Source organism: Chelonoidis abingdonii, chromosome 3 (genome assembly GCF_003597395.2).
Source record: "Chelonoidis abingdonii isolate Lonesome George chromosome 3, CheloAbing_2.0, whole genome shotgun sequence".
NCBI classification, from domain to species: Eukaryota; Metazoa; Chordata; order Testudines; family Testudinidae; genus Chelonoidis; species Chelonoidis abingdonii.
Genome location: NC_133771.1, coordinates 28,311,749 through 28,328,447, shown reverse-complemented (window position 1 = coordinate 28,328,447; position 16,699 = coordinate 28,311,749).

Sequence of the window (16,699 nt, the reverse complement as noted above, 5' to 3'; positions counted from 1 at the left end):
TAAATCGAGAATAAGTCCATTGAAGTCAATGGGTTTTTATACCTGTGAAACTAGTATAAGTGACAGGATACCAGGTTATATGTAACTGTGCTATTTTGGAGGATTTTTACAACTTCAGAAGGAATGGCCTGGGATAGACACTTCTAATCTCAGGCCTAGGCAGCAAGAAAGGTTTGTCTCAGTGCTCTAATACAAGGATTTAAATTGGTTTCCAACATACAAGTTTATATTGTAGGATTCTGTTCCAGATAATCTCTGATTTAAAACTGGCTTTAAGTTTTCAGAGGTGTTGGGAAAAATGGCTGAGCAAAGTAAATGAGACTGTCAAACTCGTAGGTGGTTATCATGTGACAGAGATGAGAAACATGTCTATATGACATTTCTGGCCAAAACTGAGATGTGCCAATTACACCCCAAGTAAATGAGACTGTCAAACTCGTAGGTGATCATAACCATGTGACAGAGATGAGAAACATGTCTATATGACATTTCTGGCCAAAACTGAGATGTGCCAATTACACCCCAAGAGCAAGATTCTGATTGCTACACTGGAGTGTAACTGCTCTGGACACATGGTTTAACCAAACTAAAAATCTGGTTTAGTGCCTCCCAGAACCAAACAAGCACTGCCTTTCTCAATTCTAAAAGATGTTTCAGCACATAAAAAAGGAATTTGAATCTTGCTGTCATATCTAGTTCAGCTGCTGACATAAAGATGTTTTCCTGAAACTGATCTAATAAACAGTGAGCTTTGGTCAGAAGATCAAACTGTTTAATATTTTCTTGGCAGTGTCTGATAGTGGAAAACCAAGGACTTCTTACACTAGTAGGCTTTAGTTGGGAAGCCTATAGTATTTATTTTTCCGTCTCTGATGACCTTGACAATTTCCCATCTATCATCAGAAAAAGAAATCTAAGTTCTTAAACAGGATGTCAAAAGTTTCCTTGCCTTTGGGAAAGCAAATGGTTTCTGTTAACTCAGTTTGCTTGATTTAGTTTGGCAGCCAGCTTTAATGAAAGCTGCATTATGATTATACAAACTTTCTATCCTGTAGTCATGGGTAAAGGAGATCATGTACAACAAAATAACTAAAAAGCAAAACACTAATGCTGCTCTGCCCACCCAGCTAATGAAGAGAGTGATCAGTAATCACAAGTATCAATATTAATTTAAGCAAGTGAAGTATTTGTATGGTGAGACTGACTCAGTGGCAGCCGGCAATGGAAGACAGCAATGAAGAAGAACTTTAACTGGCTAGGAGATAACGACAAATGTAACTGCTATTGCCTCTGCACTAAGAAATATCCTTATGATTCTATCTACCACTACATTAATTTCTTCTATTCTTTCCCATTGAATTTGGGCTGGTTGAATGGCAACGAAATAACATGACAATAAAGTATTTTTAGCAGCACTTCTGGCATCCAAGACTTTCACTGATATAAAATGTTTTGCACTGAATCAAATTATCCGATTTAGACAAATTATTTCATTTATTTGCTATATTCTTTTATCTCCCTGAATGTCCATTTTCTTCCTAAATCTTTTTTAACTCTGCCTGTGGAACAATAAGCTTTAAGTATTTTTATATTGTATATTCTGATTAATTCTCTCTTTGCATCTCTCCTTCCCAGTCTTTCACATATTAATAATTATAATTCTGTCACTCCTGAATCTCATTTTTAGCATGTTATAATGTGTGAAACGTTCAAGTTCAGTTCAGACCATCCAAATCCTCCTGAATTCTGGACTAGGGAATTGAAGTTTTATGGAAATCCATGTACTGGATTTCAAGTTTTATACATTTGTCGTACTTTAATGTATTCTTGAACCATATGTACAATTATAGGAACTAACAAAGCACAGTTGTCCCTAATAATTCTGGGATATTCTTAGAGCTAAAACAAGAATCACTGGTGTAAAAAGAGTAGAGAATTGGGCCTCTAGAGTAAAATTAATATTTAATACTAGAAAAATGTGTGTGTGTTTAGGAAATGCCAGAATTTAGGTTATTCAGGCAACCTTCATTCTATCCCTTTGTGCATATGTATTATGATTGCATATTTTCTTCCTCAGGATCCCTGCTTCATTCAGTGCACAGGATGGGTGGTGCCCAAGGACTGATACAGCTATTTGAAATGTATTCATAGACTTTGACTACACTGCCTCGCTTTTAGTGACATGGCTATGCTGCCACAGTTTTGCGCTAAAAGGTGTGCAGTGTAGCCGCTGTTTGTCAGCAAGAGAAAGCTATCCTGCCAACAGACAACTTCCATCCCACCTCCCCCGCAAGTGGCACCAGCTTTGTCGGCAGGACCGCTCCTGCCGACAAAGTGCTGTTCACACTTGCACTCTTTGTCAGTAAAACATTTTTTTTAACACACATGAATGACATAAGTTTTGCTGACAAAGTTCCTGTGTAGACAAAGCCTCAGTTGTCCAGTGTGTGACTCCTTCTTTATTCACTGATTATAATCTAAATGCTGCATTGAATAATGAATTATTCATTCCTAATGGAGCTTGTCATCATAGTAGGATTGTCTTAGAAAACTGTATTAATTTGTATCTCCCCTATGAGATAAGACTATTATTTCACGAATTAAGACAAGCCTGACCGGGGCCACACAGCAAAGGAGTAGCACAGCTAGGACTGAACTTGGGATCTGCCGACTCCCCAACCATGTGCATTTCCTCAAACAATACTGCTCCAAGTAGAGGTGCTGAGTCCCTAGTTGACTTCAGGTGTGGTTTTGAGTGCTCAGCACTGCTACATGGCCTCACGTCAAGTGCCCAGGCATTGAGGCTATCTACCAAAAGTTTGATTTTAAATGATTTGCCAAGCATCACATAGGCAAACTGTGTTAGAGGAAGGGACTGAAACCCCCACACCACTCATTTCAGAATAATTGTATATAGCTATATAGGGTTAACTGGTAAAGCTTTCTCAGGATGGACTTTTCTCTTAATTTACAGGAACACAAGAGAACCAACTGACATTCTCAGCTGAGACATTCACCTGTCTTTAACCACAATAATTATTTGCTTTTCTTTCTGGAGCCCCCTTCCTTATTCTCCATGTATCTTTCAACTTCCAGAGCAAATGAGGCATAAATTCTACAACCTGCTTCATTTGTGACGCTGCTCTAATACTTTCCCTTATGCCCTCCATCCCCTGCACTGAATGAGGCATGGGTGCTCTGAGTTAAAAAGAATATGAGCTCATGTAATGTAATGCATATTCACAAGGGGGTGAATTAAGATTACACAGACTGTTACCCAGGGTTTTCAGAACCCAAAGCAGTAGTACCTTAACTGTTTCTCTCTAGGAAGTGTCAGGAAAAAATCAGTGGACACACAGCTCCTCCATCTGATAAACGGTTGGCATATACAAGAGTGCTTTTACCTAAAACTATTTTTTTTATTAGGTCGCGCGCGCGCACACACACACACACACACACACACACACACACACACGCGCAGACTCACCGACACACGCGCGACACTGCTGTAGAAGTAGGCTCAGAGCATCCTAAACCTTCCAAAGTTTAAGACGATTTCAAGGAATCAGCAGCCAGCCTTTCAGGGTCCCTCCTTCCATCCAACTCCTATCAGATCCTTGCCCAAAGAAAAGCTTCCTCAGACTGTTCCAAAGCACACTTTCTAAGTTAAACTCTTTATAGATTTTCTCCAAACAAAGCACATAACTTAGAATAGCCCCTAATAGACTAACAATTTCCCTAGCAACAGTCAGTAACAATTCACTATTCTTATCAGCAAAGCAGCTTCAGCAAAAAAACCCTTACAAATACAGACAACCAAAATCAAGGTCAGTTTTCCACATTCCACACCCCTGGCCCATCAATCTGTCTTTTCACTTTATCTATCCCAGTCAGTAAAACTGATGCTTGTAGCAGTTTTTGTTCTGTCTGCCTAAGTAAAGCCAAATTATTGCTATGTGGTATCCTGTCTTCCAGTTTATGGAAGCTAAATTCACAAGATGGCAGCAAATTATGTTAAATCCAGTTCTCTCACAACAAAACAACCCAAATTCTGGCATTTCAGAAACTTTACTTAACAGATACCATTATTTTAACACAGAAAATTAAACACACAAACGTGTTTACAAACAAACTGCATCTTGCACAGGAATACCACCCACCGCCCTCAATGGTGCTTTTCTTTAATGACTAGTTACTTCTATGACCTTTTGTGCAAACTTAATTGGCAAACATATTAATATAACTTTAAATTTTCTTCCAACAGTACATGAAATAAAGCATTTGCTAAACCATACCATAAAACAGCCATACTGGTAGTCCTAAACCTATTTTATTCTCCAGTGTATATCCTATTTTTCTGTCATTTCACTTAGTTTATATCCACTCAACATAAAAATGCAGGTTAGAATTTCCGTGTTTCACAGTTTTTGTACCATAGCAACCCATCTAAAGGACTTTACATTTGATAGAACTACAGGTGCCTAGATGAACAGCTCCCATTAATCAGAGATAAACACACATACTAAAGGGTAAAACAGTTCCTTATGTTAGCTATGCTTCCTATTTGAGCCTGTTAAATAATTTGTTGTGAATAAATTATCTAACAAATTCAAGTTCTTTTTTCCTCTTTGCCAACAGATCTTGCTTTCTGCACACGTGTTCTTTAATCAGAAGTGTTCAACAGGTTGCTTAGATGGACAGTTTTTAGTCTGTGGGTTGTTCACAAAATGTTTACTTCTATCTATTCATGACATACAACTTGGTAGTTGGTACAGTATTACGGTATTATTTGCCTTTTTTTCCCTCCCAGCTTCCTGATTGGATGACACGTATTATAAAAAGAGAAGAATACTCAATAGCAAATGTTCATGTTCTCTCTTGCATGCCATTGTCCACATGCCAATATGAATTTGTGTGGTGAATAGACATCCATCCAGCCATCAAAAAATCACATGAATGTTTATGATTATCAAACAAAATGTGGCACAAGGGCTGTTTTTTGCAGCATCAACAGTGGACAAATGCATATTAACTAGCGATAGAAGAGCTTCAGTATATTCAGAGATCTTTATGGAATAGTTTTGCAAACGCTTTATTTCATATAGCTTTTCCAGAAATGTTTATTATAAAATATTAACTCAAGAAACAGCTTTTCAAAGGTTTAATTACTTGGCTTAAGCAGCTGAGGTTATGTCACCTTAAAATGAAAAAGAGACTTAAAAAAATCCTGCTTAGTAGAATGCATTTTTAGCTTTGTAGTTCAGGCACATGACTGGAAGTAAGTTGTTTCAGATTTCACTACAGACTTCCTGAGTGACCTTGGGTAAATCATACAGATAACTAGATCTGGGTGCTACTAGTCACTCTGACTACTATTATCTGACTTCATTATTATGAAGTTAATGGGACACCTTGTAGCATAAGTTACTATGCAATGTGAATAGAGCTGGCTGGAGACATTTTGATGGAACCATATTCTGTTGCAATATGTAGTTCTGTCATAATCAAAATACTTCACAAAATTAAGCTGATTTTGCTGAAATTTTAATTTGGAAGAAAAGTCAAAAAATTATCAAGTGTCAAAACATCTCTTTTGACATTTTTGGAATGCAGTATCTTGATTCTTTTCTTGAAACTACTTCTCTTTTTACTTTTTTATTATATTATAATATAAATATAGAAGTCAAAATCGAAACAATGTTTAGATTGCCCCAAAACATTTTTTAGGAATTATCTTTTCTGGAGAATCTCTGCTTCCTTTCGGAAATTGAACTGTCTTCCTCAGTCCAGCTTTACAAAGGAGTAAGTCTGGCAGACTTGAGTCTAGTCTTTGGGCCTGAGTTCCTTATCTATACAGATATTTAACAGACCTCAACACCACTTTGCGGTATAATGAATAATTATAAAACACTTAGATCATTGGCTGAATGTTACTATAGAACTATAAGGTAGTATTGGCCTATCTTAATTTAGCAAGTATGATTTTTTTTTTCTGTTTCAGTATCTAAAACTGCATACAAATTGTTTTTTGGTAGCCACAGTATAAAAACTCTAGTGAAACACCTTTCAAAATGCAAATATCTATCTTGTAAGCTACCTCCCTATGAGAAAAAACATGCAGGCATTAGGAATTTATTGTATATCCTTGGTGTGAAGCACATGTCCAGGTTATTAATCTCAGTCCAGCATTAGGAAATGAACAGTGAATGTGGAATGCTGCCTCTGAAGCCAAAGAGAGCAGCACCTTTGCATTTAATCATCTTCCATTTTAAAAAGCTCTTATTTTAATTGCTTTTGGTTTTTACATTCGTTCCTGTTTTGCTTAATTGTTCTGATACACAATTAAGCAGAGATTGTGAATAATGTTGAATTGTTCCTTATTATCCAATGATTTACTTTATATAAGCCAATGTCTGCTAGGGACCTGATCCAAGAGAAATTAGTCTCACTCACATTTGGCCTATGCAAACAATGAAACTGGAGAGGAGGTTAGTCCTGATCCTCTGTGTGAAATCTCTCTCTGGTGACAATGAAATGCCTATATTTTCTCTTTCTTTCCCAGTGGTGCAGTCCACAGCTCCCCCACACAATAGCAATTGATTCTTTAAAGTAGTCAAAATCCTGAAAGCCTTACTGTGATAGACCCAGGCCAGCTGGGAACAGCAGCGTAGTAGAAAAGGGGATATGCTGGCCGCTGGATGAGCTGTTTTCTGTTCCCTGAGTGACCAGAGCAGGGGCTGCTTCAGGCTGATGAGAACACTTGACTCCAATTAACCTGCTAAGAATTATGTGAGGCTGTGAAGCACCTGACTCTAATGAAGGCCCCTCTGATGCTATAAAAGGGCTCACTCCTGTCGGGCCAAAGAGAGCCAGGGAGCCAAAGGAGAGGAAGTGTGGCTGAAGGGTTGGGTAATGAAGACATCCTAAAATCAGTGGAAAGGGAGCCCTAAGGTAAGGGTGAAGAAGGCATTGAGAGAGAGAAGTGGGGGAACTGTGGGAGGTGGCCCAGGGAAATGTAGCAACTCTGGCAGTGAAAGGTTGGCTGCCAACAACTGCTGCCATTAGGGTCCCTGGGCTGGAACCTGGAGTAGAGGGCAGGCCTGGGTTTCCCCCAACCCACCACTACAGAAACACCTCCTGGGAAGGGAAGAGAAGTCCCTATCGGGACAGGAGACTCAACTGTTCTTGAATAAGCCTGTAGGGACAACAAAGACTGTGGGAGTTCTCTCACCAACCTTCTTGCTGGCCTATGGTGAAAAGGGCTCAGTAGGCTGTACTCTGGCCCTAGAGAGAAAAGGGCTACGTGGAGGGTTGCAGTGAGCCTCTGAGGCTAGCATAAACTGCATGGAATCGTGAGACCCATGGGGACAAGGTAGAGCTCTTCCACATTACTTAAATCCAATGGGCGTTTTGTCTGATCAGAGTCCGCATAAAAAGTGAAAGACAGATTATCTCAGCTTTCAGGTATGCATGGTCATGGGTCCAGAAGCCCACTTCAGCTCTACATCCCAGTTCAGCTCTACATTGAGGGCTTAGGTAATGCATAAACCTAGTGATGGCCTTCTGGAGAGGGATGAATCTCATCCACAGGAAGACTAAATGCAGACTAAGGGCTTGGCTACATTGGCACTTTACAGTGCTGCAACTTTCGCGCTCAGGGGTGTGAAAAAACACCCCCCTGAGCACTGCAAGATGCAGTGCTGTAAAGTGTCAGTGTTGTCAGGGCGGCAGCGCTGGAAGCGTGGCTCCCAGCGCTGCACTCTACACCCATAAGGGATGTGGTTTACAAGCAGCGCTGGGAGAGCTCTCTCAAATCGCTGCCGTGGCAACTCCCACAGCGCTGCCGGGGCAGCGCTTTGAAATTTCTAATGTAGCCAAGTCCTAAATCATTCTTATTCCTTGCTTGGCATTGGATCAGGGGTAGGCAACCTATGGCACACTTGCCGAAGGCAGCACGTGAGCTGATTTTCAGTGGCACTCTCACTGCCCGGATCCTGGCCACCGGTCCGGGGGGCTCTGCATTTTAATTTAATTTTAAATGTAACTTCTTAAACGTTTTTAAAAACCTTATTTACTTCACATACAACAATAGTTTATTTATATATTAAAGACTTATAGAAAGAGACATTCTAAAAACGTTAAAATGTATTACCGGCACGCGAAACCTTAAATTAGAGTGAATAAATGAAGACTCGGCACACCACTTCTGAAAGGTTGCTGATCCCTGCATTGGATAGTCATTTGTTCCACTTTCTAAATGGGGTGAGTGTGTGGGAATGCAGGGAGTGGGAGAGAGAGAGCAGGCACTGTTATAACAATATTAAAATGTCTTTTAAAGCTATTTTATAACCATTTTTAAAAACCAAAAGAGCAAGAATTTGGACCAATGCCCACCATACTGGTGACTGTTCTTTAAGAACTCATATGACAGGTGTCATAAACAGCCATTAAGGGTTAATTCCTCTTTTACCTGTAAAGGGTTAAGAAATTCACATAGCCTAGCTAACACCTGACCAGAGAACCAGTGGGGGCACAAGATGTTTTCAAAGAGGGAGGAGATAAATCAGTCTTTAGTCTGTTCAGAAAAGTTTGTGCCATAGTGAAGCGTCCAGGAATCAGCCATCTAACATTTCTTAAAAGTTGTAAGGGTTTAGAGAAGGAATGTATTAGATGATGATTATTTTCTTTTGTGACTTCATTTTGCATAGAGGGAGAATCAAATTGGGTTTCTTTGTGTAACTAAGGTTTTTGCCCAGAGGGACATCCTCTGTGTTTTGAATCTGTTGTCTGTGAGAGTAGCTTGCATGCTAATCTCACAGAGGTATTCCATTCACCCTTTTTCTTTAATTAAAAGTCTTCTTTTAAGAACCTGATGGATTTTTCCTTGTTTTAAGATCCAAGGGTTTTTTGGATCTGGGCTCACCAGGAATTGGTGAGAGGTGAATCAGTCTCAATCCTGCCAGGAAAAGGGGGATAAAGACTGGGGAAATACTTGGGGGGAAGACAGAGTTTCCAAATGATTCTCCTATAAACATTTGTTTAAACTATTTGGTGGTGGCAGTTACTAGATCTAAGCTGGTAAATAAGCTTAGGGGTTCACTCATGCAAGTCCCTACATCTGTACCCTAAAGTTCAGAGTGGGGGTGACACCTTGACAACAGGTTATGCAGCAGTGCTGATTAATGCATACCTTGGTGTATAGTGAGGCATGAAGCAAAGCTGATGTACCCAAGAAGTACATGAATCAGAACAAGTTCACAATCTCTGTATAATGAATAGATTGTACATATAAAATATATTGTTTAGGCATACATTTGCAGTGTCACGTGTAATAAATGTGTTATAGTAACTTTAAAAATGTGAATCATATAGAGTGCTTAAAATAAGTAAGTACTTTATAAAAAGTTTCTTAATGAGGGGTTCTCTGAGATTCTTCAATGCTGTCTTCCTCCTCTCACTGATCCAGACACAATTTTTGGTGGTTTTTATTATGAAACAACTAAATTGGGAGCCGGTTAATAGTGCTAGGAGAGAGCATTTTCTGAACTTCAAAAGTGCTGCAGGATACAATATCCTTTTGCACACTAGCACAAGTGTATGTGTTTATGAGTAATGAAAGATGCCAAAATAATAAAAAGCTATTAAAAATTATCTTGATTTAGGAGAAGAGACCAGAGCAGCGGCAGCACAGCAGATAATGGGGACAAGTGAGAGGTAGCTATACAAAACAGCTGTAAAAGTTTCCCCTTTACTCATTTTATGGCTGGGTTAAATATCTCAGCTGTTCTCATTCCTCTTTTTAGCCTTTATCTGTTCATTTATCTTTTTCGGATGTTGGTAGTTTAGTGCCTGATCACAACCCTGAGATCCATGCAGATCACGGCCTCCTGCATGGAAGAATTGCTCAACTGCTTCTGTAGCAGCATTCCCCTCTCCTGCTATGCCCTGTGCTGGAGGCTTTGTTGGGCCAAAAGGAGGAGACAGACAGTCAAGGGTTAGGGTCAAGAGAGGCATACATCATCTCCCTCACTGGTCCTGCAGTGCTTAGTGTATTGTGGCTGACTGCCTATGCAGGGGGGATCCCTGTTAAGAGTGGGTCACTGAAGCAGGTGTCTCTAGAATCCATGTTGGCAGAGCCTCCCAATCCTTGGAGCCAAGTTGCCATGGGGCTATGAGGGGGATGTAATGGGGCATCTTCCTGATCTTCATGGGCCAAAGAACTGGAAAAATGCTCTCAAATTTACTGACCTATTTAGTGCTCCATTATTTGTTATGGAATTGAGAGTGAGCAACATAAGAGAATTGAACATGCAGTTAATCATCTCACCTATGCCTTAGTTCATTAATGCCCCATATTTAAAGGTATACCCATATCTTCACAAGGAGCAGGTATCATGTAGAGCTTGTCAGAATTTTCCAGTCAAACATAGTTACATTGGAAAACTGATTTGCTGAAGCAAAATGTTTCACTGAATCTGTTACAGATTTGACAAAACCTTCATTGAAACTCATGCCTTGCGAACAACATGCCACCTCCCCCACCCCACCCTACTTTTGGCTGGCTTTAGTGTCACTTCAATTAAAACACAACTATGGCCATAGAGGAGGAGGCAAGGTAAAGATTGTTTAAACTAAATCTATTCCTAGCCTCTAAATGGAAAAGTCAGCTCAACTTCATACCTAGCCATTCAGCTTTCCTAAGCCAACCTTCATGCAGTGGTTTGTTGTATCTGTTTTCTAAAATGATACTTCACTTCTCTGTAAATACATTAGTTGTAAATGTAACTGGCAATGCTCACAATGTGTCCCATAGAACAGTGTTCACAGCTTTAGACAGCACCTTTTAATCTTCAGTCTCCCAGGTCTTGTTTGTTTGCTCTCTATAATTGAAACAATTCTATGTATTACAAAATGTATTTTATAGTTGTGCCTTAGGCAAAGAACTAGTGGACTTTAACTTTAAGGAAGTACTTATTTAAATAAATATTTGGAACTGATATCACATGCATGCCATTTATCTATCTCCGCATGTATTCACAAGGTTGTAAGCCAACCTGGTGGCCTCATGAGAAATTGCCTAAAATCTTGCCCAGGTTACACCACTATAGCAAGATACCAGTAGAAAGGGTGTTGTGCTGGAATAGAGCTGGTTATTCTTATTATAATGGAATATCGTAGAATCATAGAAGATTAGGGTTAGAAGAGACCTCAGAGGGTTATCCAAACCCTGCTCAAAGCAGAACCAACCCCAACTAAATCATCCCAGCCAGGGCTTTGTCAAGCTGGGTCTTAAAACCTCTAAGGACGGAGATTCCACCACCTCCCGAGGTAACCCATTCCAGTGCTTCACCGCCCTCCTAGTAAAATAGTTTTTCCTAATATCCAACCTCGACCTTCCCCACTGCAACTTGAGATCATTGCTCCTTGTTCTGTCATCTGCCACCACTGAGAACAGCCTGGCTCCATTCTCTTTGGAACCCCCCTTCAGGTAGTTGAAGGCTGCTATCAAATCCCCCCTCACTCTTCTCTTCTGCCGACTGAATATGCCTAGTTCCCTCAGCCTCTCCTCATAAGCTATGTGCCCCAGCCTGTCATAAGTAGATAGGTAAGGGTTAATTTTCTTTTACTGTAAAGGGTTTACAAAGGGAACCAAACACCTGACCAGAGAGGACCATCAGGAAACCGGATTTTTAAAAGTAAGGGTGGGAACCTCTGGAGGTTTTTGGCTTTGTTCTGTGTCTTTTTGTTTCCTCGGCTGTGAGTAAAAAAGCTTTTCTTCTAACTCCTTTCTTTTAAATATTCTACTAAACTTGTGGTACAAAAGGGACAAAGTAATAGGCTGTTATTTGCTTTGTGTTGTATTTACATGTGTGTTGATTTTGCTGGACTGGTTTAATGGGCTTCTTTTAAATCAGACTGTTTATTCCTATTTTCTTATAAGCCATATTCCTGTATTGAGTTTCTTAATGCAGTATTATTGTCTGTATTTTCTTTCTTTTTATATAAAGTTTCTTTTTAAACTTGTGGGAGTTCTTTTCCTAGTGAGCAGAGGGGAGAGGATTTCTGTGCCAGGCTACGGGGGGAGGGAAAAGCCCAAGCTCTGTGTCTTACTTTCCTATTGTCCCAGGGCGGGAAAAGGCTACGGGACAAAGGGAGGTGAATCTTGTGTGGGCTGACTAGGTTTGATGCATAGCCTCGGGGAAGCTAGATTCCTCTCTGGTTGTATCCAAGGGAATAGGACAGCATCGCACGCGGCTAACCCAGGAGGGGGGGAAGCTGGGGATGAGATAGAGGAGACCAGGGCTCTGGTCTTGGAGAGGTCCCCCAAGGAAGGTTTGGGGAACCCAAGGGGGCCGAAACCTGGAAAACTTCGGCTGGTGGCAGCGAGATAAGATCCAAGCTGGTAGTGAGCTTGGGGAGTTCATTGTAAGCACCCAGATTGTGGACGCTAAGGTTCAGATTTGGGACGGACGTTTACCAACTGGTGGCAGAGGTGGGATATAAGAATCCAGAAGCTAGTAAATATATATTTTCTTTCCCTGCTAGGGTTTAGCAGTGAGAAAGGGGTTGGTTTTAAAATGCTAGAGAGAAAAACTTTTCTCCTGCCTGCTTTGGCAGTTTGCATTTTTAAACAGAGTCATTAAGAGAACCATTACAGGTCTTTTTGTAACAATTGGACTTAAGTATCCCAGCCAGCAAACGCACACAGGTAATACAGTAGCTTTTGTTTGGTTCAATTGCCTATCAAACAAGCCAGAGCAAGTCAAACAGTTGCTAGGCAGATCTCAAGAGACAGAAAGCCAGCAATTCAGACAACAAACCAGAGGGCACCACAACACAAGGAACCAGAATCATGTCTACGAAACATGCCCTAAAGCAGGAACTCGGAGACTAGAAGCAAGGAACAAATAAAAGCAGCCGAGCACAAACGAGACATGGAAAGAGAGTCAAGAGATGGAGATGAGAGAAAGAAAAGACGCTGCTTACAAAAGAGAAAGCAGCAAACGGAAGCTTACAACAGAGACAAGCAGCCCACAGGAACTTACAAAAGAGAACACGCAGCCAAGAAGCAGCCTTCAACAGAGAGATGGACACAGAGAGAGGCTCACAAGCAGGCCTTGGAATTAGAACTGGCTAAGCATCAGACCCCAGCAAATCCTACCCTCGGCGCCAGTTGCTGGTACCACCACAGAAATTTCCCAATACAAGGCAGGTGATGACCGGAGACCTTCTTAGAAATTTTTGAAAGGGTCTGTGTTGGGTACAACATCCCTTGAAGACCAGTACATGCTAGAGCTGAGGTCACATCATGGACCCTGGCAGACGTGGCGGCTAAAATCAAGGGCAAATGAACGATTATAAACTGTTTCAAACCCAAGCCAGATCCAGAATGGGGATAACCCGGGATCACACCGTCGCAGTTCAGAACCAAAGTGAAACAGAGGGGTCATTTCCCGACACGCTACTACGTTGGGAGGATTGTGACGCCTGGATATCAGGAACCCAGGTTCAAACCTTTGAAGAACTGCGCCTCATATACATGAGCAGTTCTTGGATGGTGTTCCTGAGGACATCACACGGTACATCCTAGATGGAAAACCCACAATTCTCACCGAGGCGGGGAGATTGGAGCCAATGGATGGAGGTGGCAGAAAGCAAGAAGTTACTGTAGGGAGTGAAAACCCAGGGCACACCGACATAACCTACAAACGAGCGCAACCCGACAATAACCTACAACCGAGGCACCCAAAACCCCACCTACAAACCAAGGAAAGCCACAGACACACCTATCCTTCCACCTCATCAGTCCCAGTAACTTACTTCAACCCAGTGACCGTTATCTGGGAGATGCTATAAGTGAATGAAACGGGACATATTAAAGCCAACTGCCCGATAACCCACCGGTGCAAGTCATTGCACCCCAGAAACCAAGATCCCAGGCCAGATACTCTCAAATCCCTTGGAGCGAAGGGAAAATTGAGAGTGGGCGAAAGAAGGTTACAGCGTGGAGAGACGGGGCACAAGTGTCAGCTATCCACCAATCTTCGTCGATCCCAACTCATCAACCCAAGGCCCAAGTGACCATTTACCACTTCATGTCACAAGCTGTGGACTTGCTAGAGCTGAACTGCCTGTCCAGTACAAGGCTGGTCAGGAAGTGGACTTTTGCAGTCTATGACAATTATTCCATCCCATGCTACTGGGGGAAGACTGGCCACAAGTGAAGCAGTCAAGAGAGAGGAATGGTTCACGAGCCAAACCAGGCAAGCTTCCAGACGACCCATTTCCTGTCCTGAGCCGCACAAAGAACCTTTGTATGACAGATGACCCAGACTGAGGAGTGGACCCGACCCAGTCAACGGCGGAACCAGCACAGCACCTCCAGTCCCAGGACCGGAACTGGAACAGCCAACCAGCACCAGCACGCAAGTGCAGACCCACTTCACCCACGCAGAAGGGGGGGGCCTCCAAACGCCCCTGAAAAAACTGGCAGAACAACAGACACATACGAAAGCGGCTCAGCCAGAGCCTTGCATACCTACACCAGAGTGCACCAGGCGGACAGCCGATACACGCAGTACTACGAAACACCCCTCATCTAACATCCCTTCAGAGGACCAGCCCAAGTCCCCTAGTCTGAGAAGAACTGTTGTCCCCCCAGCTTCCAGGAACAGTTCCAGATGAGGCGGTGAAGCAGATAACAGCCTTCAGAAGCTTGGATGGCGGCAACGGAACCCCACCGCCTTCTCAGCTCTTCTAAGATCCCGAGTTTGTTATAGACAAAGGACTTTTATACAAAGAAATCTTTCTGGGTGACACAGGAAGAATGGCCAGCCGCACAACGGTTAGTGGGTCCAACTAACGTACAGGGGAGCTCTTCAAGTTAGCCCATGCCGTCATCCAGTGGTCATGCGGGGTGACCGAACCAAACAGGTTTGGGGAAGTCCTCTATTGGCAGGCGAGGGCAAGGAGTCCCAGTATGTCCAATCTTGTGAGGTGTGCCAAAGAGTGGGAAAACCCCAAGATCTGGGTCAAGGCCCTCCCAAACCACTCCCCATAATTGAGGTACCATTCCGCGAGAGCTGTGGATATTTGCTGGGTCCTTTTCCCGGAGAAAGACACCCAGAGGGAAAGCGATACGTACTGACTTTTCGTTGGATTTTTGCTACCCGAGGCCGAAGCAAGTTGCCTAGGCACAACCCGGGCTAAACGGTGTGCCGGTCCCTAACAGACATTTTCGCCAGGTAGGTTGGCCCTCCGATATCCTTACCATTTCAGGATCAATTCCTGGCAGGCACCATGAGACCCTGGTGGGGAAACTCATGGGGTGATCACTTGGTTGCCACCGTGCCGACACAATCAAACCAATGCCTGTGGAAGGTTAAATGGAACTTTAGGGGGCCATGATCCGTACAATTCGTAATGAATACTCAACGACTGGGACTACGTGTTGCAGCAAGTTGCTGCTTGTGCTTACAGGCTGCTACACATACCAGTTGAGGTTCTCACCTTTGAACTTGTGTACATGCCCATGAGAATAGGGGCCATACATTGGTGAAGCACCAAATGGAGGGGTTTACCACCCTCTCAGGAATAAACATTCGGACTTTGTCAGCAACCTAAACAACACTCGACATTCTTTAGGCTCCTGTCAGAGAAACTAAAGGTACTCAGGAAGAGCAAAAGGCCTGGCTACGGAAAACATACCAGAGACCGTATCCTTCAGAGAGGAGACCAGGTAGTGGTCTTGAAAGGCACAGGCCCATAACAGAGGATCATGGAGGGGCCATTTCACCGGTCCACAAGCGCCTGGAGCTGTTACTATTCGTAGCATTTCCAATTCCTCACTAAACCCAAGTGTACATTGTTATCTCTCAACAGCCCTTATTCCAGAGACTTACAGGTTTGTCAGTTTACGCAGTCCCAGGGAGCGAGGACCGCGAGTGGCTGATGGTGTCACTATGACGGAAAGAGGGCGGCGTGGAAAGGTGAACCTCTTCAACCCCTGGAACGTTCTGTCAGCGGCAACATCCAGGAGCTGTGCACCACTGTCCACACCTTGTTCTCCGCCACCCAGGACGGACAGAAGGGCATACACTCCATTGCACACGGTAAGTCACCCAATTAGGAACCCACCCTACCGGTTCCCTCACGCCAAGCTGGCTATCAGAGCAGGAGATCCAGACATGGTACCAGATAGTATATCCGCTTCATCTAACAGGTGCATGGCGCACTCAGTGGTCTGGACTCAAACCCCAGATGGGGAAATTGCTTTTGCGTGGACTACCGGTACTAAATGCGGTAACTCGTCCAGACAACTATCAATGCACGCACCGACTGAGCTATTGGAAAAGCGGGACCATGCCCAGTTCACTTCGTACAATAGACTAACCAAGGGTACGGCAAGTTCGCTGAGAATCCTGCCAAGGAAAGGTCAGCATTCGTCACCCATCAGAGGGTGTATGATTATTTGTACTTCCTTTCAGGCTGCGAATATGCACACCCACCTTCCATGAGACTGGTAGAGGTGTATAGCAGGATGGGCAAATATGCAGTGCTACCTCGATGATGTGGCCATTTTTTCAGACTCCGGCCCGAACCTAGAACACCTGCGAGAGGTCTTGACCATATCAGCAGCCAGACAACTGTGAAGGCCAAAAAGTGTCAAATAGGCCAAAAACGAGTGACCTACCTGAAC